Genomic DNA, 11,912 nt, shown 5'->3' with positions numbered 1-11,912 from the left:
GTGTCAGGGGGCGGGGTCGCAAACCGCGGTCTGGGGTCTCTAGGGGGCGGGGGTCCGGGAGGGTCTCTGCAGTCCGGGGTCCGGGGGTCCCAGTGTCAGGGGGCGGGGTCGCAAACCGCGGTCTGGGTCTCTAGGGGGCGGGGTCCAGGCCTGCAGCCCGGAGTCCTGGGGTCCCGGGAGGCGGGGAGCGCGGCTCGGGACTGGAGCCCCCGTTCCCCTGGGGTCGCAGGCCGCGAGCCCGTAGCCCGGGGTCGCGGGGTCCCCGGAGCAGGCGACGGCCCGGCGAGGGGCGAGGGCGAGGGCGAGGGCGAGGGCGCGGACGCGGGCGGGGCCTCACTGCGGGCGGCGGCGGCGCGGAGCCCCGGGCCCGGCGGAGGCGGACGGACAGCGGCGCCCCGGGGCCCGCGCCGCTCCGGGCAGCTTCAAAACCGGCGCGCCGGCCGCCGTCCCAGACGCGGTCGCCGACGTCGTGCGTCACCGCGGCGCGTGACGTCATCACGGCGGCCACGAGCGCCGCCGCCGCCGCGCACGCCTCCCCGGCTTCGGACGCCGCGGCCTGAGGGGGCGGGGCTGTGGTGCGACGAGGAGGGGCGTCGCGGGCTCGCGGAGCGCGGCTGGGGGAGCACGTTTCTGGGGGGGCGGTCGGGCGGCGCCCCCCCCCCCCCCCGGGTCGTCCCGCTCTGGCGCTCCGGGGCGCGGCCGCGCTCGAGAGCCGCCCGGACGGCCGCGGCGGCGGAAGCATGCGCAGTGCGTGCCGCCGAGAGCGCGCCGTGGGGCCGGCGCCGCGCGCGGAACGGGGAAGGGCACGGACATGCGCAATGCGTGCCCCGCGGGAGCGAGCGAGCCCGAGGCCGGGCGGTGCGTGGGTGCCGGGCATGCGCGGTGCGTGCCGGCTGGGAGGGAGCCGAGACCGGCCCTGGACGGGTGCCGGGCATGCGCGGTGCGTGCCCGCTGGGGGCGCGGCAGAGGCTGGGCCGTGGATAGGAGGCGGGCGGGCGCAGCGCGTGCACGCGGAGCACGAGGGCGAGTGTGCGCGCGGCGGGGGTCGGGAGCGAGCGCGGGGCTCGCGGGCCGTTGTCCCGCGCACAGCGCAACTCGGGGTGGGCGCGGCTCGCGTGGCCGTGGACGTCGTGGACCGGGCGGGCTCCGTGCGGGGGCCGCGTGCGCCTCGCTCCCAACCGGTCTTCGGCGTGAGCGGGCCGTCGCGACCCCGTGTGTCGTGCTGCCCGGACAGTCGCGACCCCGTGTGTCGTGCTGCCCGGACAGTCGCGACCCCGTGTGTCGTGCTGGCGGCAGGGTCGTCGCCTCCCGCCCGCTCCTCCGACCTTGCCTTGGCCCGGGTCTCGTTGTCCGCGTAACGCGAGCGGCCCTGGGCCACGCACGAGGCGCGCGCTCTGTGTCTGCGGCTGCGGGGTCGCACGGGGGCTGCGGGGCTGCAGGGTCCCATGGGTGGGTGGGGGGCTGCGGGGTCCGATGGGGCTGGGGGGCTGCGGGGTCCCATGGGGGCTGCGGGGCTACGGGGTCGCATGGCGGGTGGGGGGTGCGGGGCGTCCGTTGGGTCTTTTCTAAGACGAGTTCTCCTCCCGCACGAGATCTGCTAACAGCAAAGTGCGCACGTCGGCTGCCCGTCCAGCGAGCGATGCAGGACGCCGGTGCGAGCCGGTCCACGCGGCGGAACCGCAGCCGGACTCTGCGAGAGCGCGTGTCGCCGTGTGCGCGGTCCCCACAGCGCGTGTCGCCGTGTGCGCGGCCCCGGGAGCGCGCGGTGACTCTGTGCGGCCCCGACAGCGCGTGTCACTTGGTGTGCGACCTGGGCGGCTCGGTGTGGCCTCCGGACCGCGTTCCCCGCTCGGGACAGCGCCGGGACGCAGGGACTCTGGACCTGGTCCCGCTGACCGCGCACCCGTGCGGGAGGGTCGGGCCGCTTCTGCGGAGAAGGGAGCGCGCAGGCGGAGCGCGCTCCGGGCTGTCGCACGCAGGCATCTCGTGCGGGAACAGACCGGCCTCTAACCCGGTCTTTGCTCCAGCGGCCGCGCACTGCCCCTTCTGTCCCTTCACGGCCGGGGTTTCTACAAGGAAGGGGGGTTTTGATCCCGAGCACAAGACGACTTTATGCGTCCCGGGGCCCATGCCGAGGCCCGAGCTGTGCGGCCGCCAAGCGGACAGAGAGAAGGTCCGGCTCAGGAGCACAGTGCACCTTCAGTGTGCGCCGGCCCCGCGAAGATCCTGTCCTGCCAGGACAGAGACGCTCTGCGACCCTGGGGCGCCCCGGAGCCAGCCCTGAGCCAGGCTCGCCCCGAAACAGGAGCACGGTCTGGAGCTGGTGACACGAGGGGTGCTTTCCGGGGTCTGCCGGACAAATAGCGGGGTAGCAGGAGGAGCCCCCCCCCCCCCCCCGCAGGACAGAAAGACGGGGTGGGGAAGGTGGGAGTGGACAGGAAGATTCTGGAGAACTGCGTGTGGCTTGGGAGCCAGGAGAAGCTGAGTCGGCTTCCCTGCTGCCTTATCCTGAGAGCTTGGAGAGGAAGGCGCTGGGGCGGTTGGAGGGAGGGCGGCCCCTTCCTTTGCCGGCCTGAGCCCAGTCCCCTCTGTGGGACGCAGTCCACCCAGACCCTCACAGTCGATCCGCACACCGTCCGCTTCTGCGCCGTCGGGGACTGGCTGATCGGAAAGGCAGGCTTTCCCCAAACTGCATCACGGAACAACAAAATAACGTGTCTGTCTGCAGAGCCCGAGGTGCTGGATAGAAACCCCCCAATTGGGGACGGAAGAAGTCCTAAATACGGTGCCTGTGACATCAGGTCTCATGGGTCCCAGACGGACCCAAGGCTGCATACAGACCCTCCGTGGAAGTCAGAGTGATCGAGTTTATATCTGCCAAGGACGTTCATCCAAAACAAGATGCTCTTTTTTCTTTTTAAAAATCTCCGTTTCTATCATGAGGACAAACTCCTGGGTGCCTGGGTGGTCATTTTGTGGAGTAAACTCTTGATTTCGGCTCAGGTCACGACATCAGGGTCACGAGATTGAACCCTGAGTGGGGCTGGTGCTCAGTGGGGCGTCTGCTTGAGGTTGTCTCTCCGTCTCTCTCTGCTCTTGCGCTCGTGCCCTCCCTCTCTAAAATAAGTGGATCTTCAAAAACAAACAAAGAAACAAAAAGGAACCCCAGAATACCCATAAATGTCTCTGTGTTTGGTCTCAAGGGATGTCCTTCCAAGAACCTGATCAGGAGCTTAACCACCTTCCCTGCGTCAGGTCTGCCGGGAAAGGCGGAGTCTAGATGGTATTTATGAAGTCGGTCTGTCTGTCTCTTCTCTTCCTGTTTTATTTCTTCCCTTTGCTGCTGACGGACTTGCTTTCCAGTGTGTGGTTTTGCCTGCGGCTCGAGGGCACATGCTTTCCTACAATTTTGAACCGGAGGAACTGGGTCTTTCCCTGTGTTCCTTGAGCGCTCTGCAGCAGTGGGGTGGCTGCGTGAACCGGGGGCATTCGACGACTGGGATGGTTTGTATGGCTTTATCGTCACGGGATTGGCTCTTTCTTGGGAAACAGTCACTGCTCCCCCTTCCCTCCAAGACTCCGACAGCCCCTGACCCAGCGCCACTGCCTGCGCTTGACTGAAAGCAGACTGGTTTCCCACGACGCGTTTCCAGGGACGGATCCGTGGGTGAAAGACTGGAAGGGTCTTTTTCAGCCAAGACAGTATCATGGTCATTGCCTGGGTGCTATATTGTCACTGACACTGGGACAAAACAGTGCAGAAAACATCCATTAAAAGTTTCCAATCTAAGCAGTGCTGTTTAAATGCCTTGCGGTCCTGGAAATCAGGAAAGAAAATGTATTGTGTTAGCTGTGTGTCTGCCCCGTCCTGCAAAGGAGAGGTCCGCTGAACGATGAGTTTCTGTGCGGCTAGTGCTGGGATGCTCGACGCGTTTCCCTTCTTGCTATCAACTCGCCTGGCTCCATCAGTGCTTTCTCTTTTAATTTATTTACGATGTATTTATTATGCTAGAATGCGGCATAATTAAGCTGCGGCCTACTGGGTCCTCTGAGTGTGTGCGACAAGCCCGAGGACAGAGAGAAATAAAAGATGATTCACGATCTCAAAGATTTCCTCATCTAATGGGGCGGGAGTGGGGATTTATACAATTAGATGATTCAATGCACAATTACACCGCAGAATGTCCATGCACAATTACACCGCAGAATGTGGAAGTGAGGAGAGAAAGAAATTACAGAGGAGCTATGGCTGAGGCAGGGACTGTCCGCCTCACAGAGGTGGCACTCACCGCTCACCACACCAAGTGGACGTGTTCAGGACACTTGAGCCCGGACAGCGGAACGTCCGGAAGGAACACACAAGACAAGGAGCTAGAAAGGGCTTGGGAGGGGCTTCTGCACCAGCAAACACGTTCTAGCTCCCTCGTGCACAAAAAATTGATTCGAGAGGCTGGACAAACAGAGATCCCTGATACCTTGTGGCGAAACAGTTGCTACAATGTGGCTTGCCATAACCTGGCAGGTGGGAAGGCTGCGTGGTCCCCCCCCCCCCCCCCCGGCCCCGATCGCCCTGGGAAGGGATGGGAACACAGGGCTGCAGGCTGCTGCTTTCTCTCTGAATTTCATCAACAGCCACACGGAAGGCAGCAGTTGGGAAAAGCATGGGCCAGCTTGCAATCAGAGTTGTAGAGAGGATACGGACAGCCCCCAAAACTGCAGGTTTGAAAAAGGCCTCGGGCTTTCACCCAATCAGAAGTGTCTGCATTACAAAACTGACTTGGGGCAGGGGGGAGACAACCCCAGAGAGACTGAAGGTGCACAGACGGGCCCCCAGGAAGAGCCCTGATCTCTGTGACCGAGTTTAGGGGGCAGGGCCAGCCGGGATCGGCCAGCTTCCTGACGTGGTGTAGATACTCTAACTGAAGAGTTTCAGGGTGGCTGTTACACACGAGCAGCTGACTGACACAGACAACTGAAGCCGGCCATGGAAAGGATCAAACACGTCTGAGGCATCTGAGATGCTCAGCTCTGGCAGGAAAGAGGAAGATGAGTTACAGGTGTAGGAACCCAGACACAGTCGGCCGGCTGCTAGGGCTTGATACGGTGTGTGTCCGTCATCTCGCTCTTCTGTAACGAGGGGCCACAAAGTCGGAGGCTTAGAAGAACACAGGTGTGTTCTCCCGCGTTCTGGAGGGCCCAAGGCCAAGGTCAGTCTTACGGGGCTGAAGTCAAGGCTCCACAGGCGCGGTTCCTCCTGGACACTACGAGGGCACCTGTGCCTGGTCTTCCAGCTGCGGGTACCCACCCTGGGTCAGGACGCTTGCTCCACCTCCAAGGATCAGCCTTCCCACCGCTGCTTTCATGTCACATGGACTTCTCCTCTCCTGTCTTCGCGTCTCCCTCTGCCTCCCTTGGGATGACACCGAGGTCACACAGCTATCCAGGATGATCTCCATCTCAAGACCCACTTCATCCATTAACATCTGTGAAGTCCCTTTTACCATCCGTGTTCCTTTGCTAAGGATTGCTAAGGCTATCTGTGATAAGCCTAAGGCTGCTGTGACAACACAGCCCCAAGTAGGTGACTTGAGCAGTGGACATGTATTCTCTGGCTGGGAGTGTGAGATCCAGGGGGGGCTGAGGCTGGAGGTCTGCGATCCAGGTGCTACCAAGGCTGCTTCCTCCTTGGGCCTCTGTCGTCAGCGTGTAGATGCTGTGTTCTCCCCGTGTCCTCACGCGGTCGTCCTCGGTGTGTCTGTGTGCTCGTCTCCCCTTACAAAGACTCGAGTCCTACTGCATTGGGGTCCGTCCAATGACTTCTTCATTTTAATTTCATCACCCGTTTAAGGACTCCATCTCTGAATAGAGTCCCATTCTGGGATCCTGCAGGTGAGGGTTCTAACATGTATTTGTGGAGGGGGGGGACACAGGTCAGCCCATAATGGGGGAAAGAATGGGTTTGGCGGGGGTCTTGGCATGTGACATTAGCAATCCGTATCGCTGGTGATGTTGACTGTCTAAACAGCAGCAGGAAATTCAAAAGCAGAGAGAAGGCTTTGGGTCAATTTGCTTCCTTTTAATGATTTCTGTCTCATTATTAGGATTCTCTGCTGAGACATCATTTTCCGGCTCGGCTTCAGATCTTCGAGCTTGTTTATACACCCGCTTAAAGGCTGGCAAGGGAGTCCGATGTCCGGGTACAGGGTGCGTGATTCCTCTTATGGGGTGTCCAGAATGCAAAACTCCATGAAAACGGAAAGGAGATTCGTGGTGTCCAGGTGCCGGGGAGCGGGGAGGGGGCTGCACAGGGCCAGCTCATGGGGACGTGGTCTCCTTTAGAGGGAAGGAGAATGTGCTAGAACCAGATGCCGGTGGCGCCTGTGCACCTTTGGGAGGACGGTATAAGTCGTTATTTCTAGAGGCGCCTGGGTGGCTCAGTGGGTCGAGTGTCCGCCTTCAGCCCAGGTCATGATCCCAGGGTCCTGGGGTCGAACTCCGCGTCGGGCTCGCTGCTCAACAAAGGTCTTGCTTCTCCGTCTCCCTCTCCCCGTGCTTGTTCTCTCTCTTTCTGTCAAATAAACAAAATGGTTTTTTTAAGTCGTTATTTTTATATTATGTGAATTTCACCCCAATTTTTTTTAAAGGAAGCGCACAGGTCGAGTGAGATGTGAGGAGCGGCGAGGCGAGATGTGATGAGCCGGAAAGGCTGTTGGCAGGGAGAGGGACAAGGCCTCCTTGAGGGACGGCGTGTGGTCTGGGAGAGCGCCCTCCTGGGGCCGCACCCGTCTCCCGTCACGGCAGCGGTGCTCGAGGACCGTTGTCTGCTCCTGCGTTCTCTGGGGCTCTGCCAAGATTCCAGGCTTCTGGGCAACTCTCATGGCTGGCGTCGCTTGATGGTCTGCTCATCATTCCTCTTATAATTCTTACAGCCGTCTGGGTGTGTGAGTCTGATTCATTGGCCTTGTGTGTAGGATGGAGCCACCCGCGGTTTGGGGACGTGGGCAGGTGGGGGGTTTGCATCAAGATCGCGAGGGAAAACCAGGCGGACGTGGTCAAAAGCCTCTGAAAAGTGACACCCTGTTCTTATGTAGAGAACTCTTCCCTGCGTTCTAGGTGTGGACGAATGTTCCGGAGCTAACCCCAAAGGTACGTCCACATCCTGACCTCCAGCCCTGGGAAGGGGACCTTGACTGGAAGTAGGTTTTGCAGATGTGCTGAAGGGAAGGATCTGAGATGAGCTCGTCCTGGATCAGCGTGGTCCTGAATCCAGCGACAGGGGTCTTCGTAAGAGACGGAAGCGGAGACACGGACAGAGAAGCCACAGGAGGACGGAAGCAGAGCTGGGAGGGAGGTGACCACAAGCCCAGAGATGTCTGGAGCCGCAGAAGCTGGACGACGCAGGAAGGACCCTCCTCTGGAGACTTAGGCGGGAGCACAGCCCTGCCCCACCGGATCTCAGCATCCCTGTCCCGCCTGGACCTCAGACTCCCGTCTCCAGAGCTGGGGAAGGATGCATTCCTCTGTGTTTTTGTGCCTGGTGTGTGAGAATTTGTTACAGATGCCCCAGGAAGTAACAGCCTGGGTGCTCGTTAAAATGGGAAGATTCTCCTGAAATAAGGCTCGAAATGTGCTTTCATCCAGCTAGTAGAAGCAGCCCTCGAGGAGGCTCTGAGGAACTCTGTGTGATGAGTACAGTCTGTCTGTTTTGTGTATTTTAAACATTGGGGGAAAGTCAAAGCAGATGAATCTTTCTCCTGAAGAAAGCCAGGGTGCCTGGTATCTAGTCTCACGAGACACCGTGTGTTTTTACAGTAGTCGTGGTAGATCTATGGTCTGTAAATTTCTACTTTTCCATGACTGGAAAAGTATTTTTTCCATGGCCTAGTGAAAGAACATTTGTTCTGGGGCAGAAGTGGAGACACAGACAGGCTGCAGCCCCTCCATAAGGCTCAAATGTTTAAGATGCTGATTGCGACACGCACGGGCGAGGAGCTTCTGCAAACCCCGTGTGCCTCAGGGTTGTCCTGCTGTGTTATCTGGGACCCCGGGGTCCACAAGGGACCTGTGAGCTCCCTGAGGGGAGCTCTCCTCTGGTCTCTCAGCACAAGGCCTCCTGCAGATGCTTTGCCTTCTCTTTAACTCACCAAGACTGCGTCCTGATTCATCAGCGGAAAGCCAGAGACCTGGGCAAATACCTCTTTGTCCCGTGCGCCGGTTGCCAGCACTTGTTTGGAGAAATAAAAGTTAAGTCGAAAAATGCCCCTTTTCCATTTTCATCTCTGATCGAATTCTCTCCTGACCCCCCGGTTCCCCACGGCTGTGTTTCAGGGTCTGATGATAAGGAAAAGAATTTTGTATTTGGATAATAAAATTTCCTTACTTGCCTTCAGCAACCTTCAACTCAATTTCCTGTCCCTGGAGACAGTGTATATTATAGAATAGAATCAAATTCCTTATTCGTAGGGAAAAAGTTCCAATTTAATCTGAATATTCAGCGCTTTGCACTGGTCAGGGTGATGGATGGCGTATGGAAATGATTCTGGTTCAGGTAATCAAATGGCAGAATGCACTCCGGTATTGAAAGGAATAATGAAGTCTGTTCAATATTCTATACAGCGCGGGAAGGCTCGTCGCACGGTGGAGACCTTGCGTTCTCTTATTACCTTACCAATAGCAGCTCCGTCGCCAAAATAAGTAATAAATAAAAAAATAAGGGGCGGCCACAAATGAAGAATTAATGTCCGTGAGAGCATGTAAAATGTAACAGCTGTGCGGGGCGCAGGCGGCGGCCGAGGCCAGTCTCTACCGACAGATACAGGTCGTGGAGGGAAGCGGGTCCCGCTGCAAAAAATAAGGGGAAGCTTCCGGATCGTCCCAGAGACGCGTTTCCTGATGAGGACCCAGGGAAGGGGGGAGATGAATCCTTTAGGGGTGAGGGAAGAGCCCGAAGCACCTCCTTGTCCATAAATCCTGCCGCATGTTGGAAATCTGGGTCCCCTGGGGAGATGGTGCCTCGGGGAGGCCTGGGCAGGACTCGGGGGCTGGGGCGTGACACGGTGTCGGGGTCCAGAGTCAGAAGCAGAACATGACGAGATCGGGGCCTGGCGTGGGCCGAGCCGGGGTCCGGGCTGCCGTGCTCGTGTAAGCGTCTGGGAGATGCTGGCGAGGAGCACAGAGAGCCACGGTGTCCGTGTAGCCTCCCCGGACTGCGACTGTGGGCGTCGTTAGAGACGGTGACCGTCACCATCCTCGTTCCTCGTTAGATGAGATGCGTTGTCCCGCGGCCGTGGGCGCTGGGCGCGAAGCCCTTTCCTCCCTGCTCGACAAGCCGGTGGTGTCTGAGGAGCAAAGCAAGGGCGCGGGTGAGCTCCGGGGCAGGGACGAGCCAGCTTTCTGGGCGGTGTTTCTGGAAGGAAGAGCTTTTGCCCGTGAAAGTTCCGTCCACGCGTGAGAGCTCTCCAGAGTCCTACGTCCACACACATGCACACGGGGCCAGCTCCTTCCTGGTGTGCACTCTGGCTGACAGACCGCTGGACGCCCTCACACAGCTGGGACCATCAGGGCAGAGATGACCTACAGGCCAGGGGGACCTCTGTGACCTCACCACCCCTGGTCTGCTTACAGACGTCACCTTGCAGTGATCTGGGCGTAGGCCTGGTCCTGGGTGACCTCTGCGACCTCGCCATTTCTGGGTGACCTCTGCAACCTCGCCATCTCCCGGGTGACCTCTGCGACCTCGCCATCTCCCGGGTGACCTCTGCGACCTCGGCATTTCCTGGGTGACCTCTGTGACCTCACCACCCTCATCAGCTCGTGAACGTGCCCTCACAGTGACCTGGGCACGGCTAGGTCCTTGGTGACATCTGTGACCTCACCATCTCCCGGGTGACCTCCAAGCCTTTATCACCCTCGTCTGCTCACAGACATGACCTCACGAAGAGCCACACATGGATCACGTCCTCAGGTGACCCCTGTGACCTCCCCACCCCTGGGTGACCTCTGTCACTCCACCACCCCTGGTCTGCTCGTAGATGTGACCTCTTGGTGACCTGGACAGGGATGTGGCCCTAGGTGACCTCTGCGACCTCACCACTGTCATCTCACACATGGGACCCCACGGTCACCTGGACGCGGACCCGGTCGTCCGGCGATCCTTGTGACCTCAAGCTGCGTGCGTTTTTTCTTCCCGCCACTGCTCTGCTGGCTCTTCACCTGGGCAGGGATAGGAGCCCAGGTCGCCCAGTAGCTCCTGTCGGCCGCACTGTCCTCCGGGGCTCGACGGAAGGGGCAGTCATGAAGGGCACGGGGCTATGGTGGCTTTGCGGGGCCCCCCACTCCTGCCGGCCTCTCTCCTGGGGCTCCAGGTCACCTCCCGATGGGCCAGCCTCAGTGTGCCAGGTCTGTCCCTTCCGTGGCTCCCCGAGCGACTCACAACCCTTTGGCCAATCTCTTCTTGTGCCGTGCCGCTCAGAATGCCGTGTTATTGCACGGAACTCTTCAGGTGTCAATTTTTTATTTAATTTTTTTTTTACTTAGGGGCCCCTGCATGGCTCGGTCTGTTAAGTGTCTGCCTTTGGGTCAGCTCATGGTCCCAGGGTCCTGGGTGGAACCCCGCGTCGGGCTCCCTGCTCAGCGGCGAGTCTGTGTCTCCCTCTACCCCAACCCCTGCTTGGGCTCCCTGTCTCACTTGGTCTTTCTCTCAAATAAATAAATAAAATCTTTCAAACATTTTTAAATTGAGGTAAAATGAACGTAACCTAAAATTAACTATTTTAAAGGGAACAATCCAGTGGCATTTAAAACATTCGCAGTATTGTCCAGTCATTCCCTCTCTCTGGTTCCAAAACACTCCCATCGCCACAAAAGAAGACCCGCCCCCGTGAGCGGTCACTCCCTGTCCCCTCCCCCAGCCCCTGGAAACCAGGAGTCTGTTTCCTCTCTATGGATTTGCCTGTCCTGGATGTTTTCTATAAACAGAGTCACATGCCACTGGTCCTCGTGTGTCTGCTTCTCTTATGGACCACCGTGTCCTCCAGGTCTGTCTGTGGGATAGCAGGTGTCAGACCGCTGTTCCTTTTCAGGGCTGAGTCCTATTCCCCTGTGTGGATGGACCCGATTTATCTGCTTATCTGCGTGTGCACACTTGGGCTGATTCTGCTTTGTGCCTGTTACGGATCATGCTGCTCCAAAGTGCTTCCTGTTTAAGGGAAGAGTTCGTCGGCTGTGTCAGGACCCCCGACTTGGTGGCCAGAGCTCTGTGTCACCCATTCTGGGCTTCAGTCTCGTCCTTGGTGACATCATCCAAGCCCTCACCCTACAGGTTCTGTTGAACGTTTGGTGACCTGGCATGGAAAAGCTCTTAGAACCATTGTTCAACCTCAGAATAGGATACGGTTTTATTTGGGAATAGGGTCTTTGCAGATGTGACCAAGGGCGGGATCTGAGGCAGAGAGAGAGGCACACCCAGAGGAGAAGTCACATGAAGACAAAGCAGAGGTGGGAGGGACGTGGTCACCAGCCCAGGGACACCTGGAGCCCAAAGCTGGAAGACGCCGGAAGGACCCGCCTTTGGAGCTTCAGGAGGGAGCACAGCCCTACCCCAACTGGAACTCAGCATCCCTGCCCCGCCTGGATCTCGGTGGCCCTGCCCTGCCGGGATCTCAGTCTCTGGTCTCCAGGGCTGGGGGCGGATGCATTCCTGTGGTTTTAAGCCCCCTGTTTGGGGTCATTTGTCGTGGTCACCTCAGGAGGCTCACACAGCACACAGCGCCCATCTCCACTGTGGCCATGGAGCCTAGAGATCTACAGTGAGCCCTCGCTTGCTGTCACCAAGACCCCTGCCAGCCCCCTTGGAAGATGAGAGACACTCCCTCTGTGACCCCTGCAGGGTCATGTGCTCCAGCCTTTAAGTC

The 11,912-nt window shown here is 59.1% G+C and overlaps 1 long non-coding RNA gene across 1 annotated transcript; it reads left to right on the top strand.

The window, feature by feature from the left end:
* Positions 1-5,618: 5,618 nt before the first annotated feature.
* Positions 5,619-8,312, top strand: LOC132007273 (uncharacterized). The gene is made up of 4 exons (XR_009401292.1): positions 5,619-5,889; positions 6,102-6,204; positions 6,645-6,941; positions 7,114-8,312. It is a non-coding gene; the product is annotated as an uncharacterized LOC132007273 (long non-coding RNA).
* Positions 8,313-11,912: the final 3,600 nt, after the last annotated feature.

This window comes from Mustela nigripes, chromosome X (assembly GCF_022355385.1).
Source record: "Mustela nigripes isolate SB6536 chromosome X, MUSNIG.SB6536, whole genome shotgun sequence".
Classification (NCBI taxonomy): domain Eukaryota; kingdom Metazoa; phylum Chordata; class Mammalia; order Carnivora; family Mustelidae; genus Mustela; species Mustela nigripes.
Note: the sequence above shows the minus strand (reverse complement) of the source record. Positions and strands in the feature narration are given on the sequence as shown.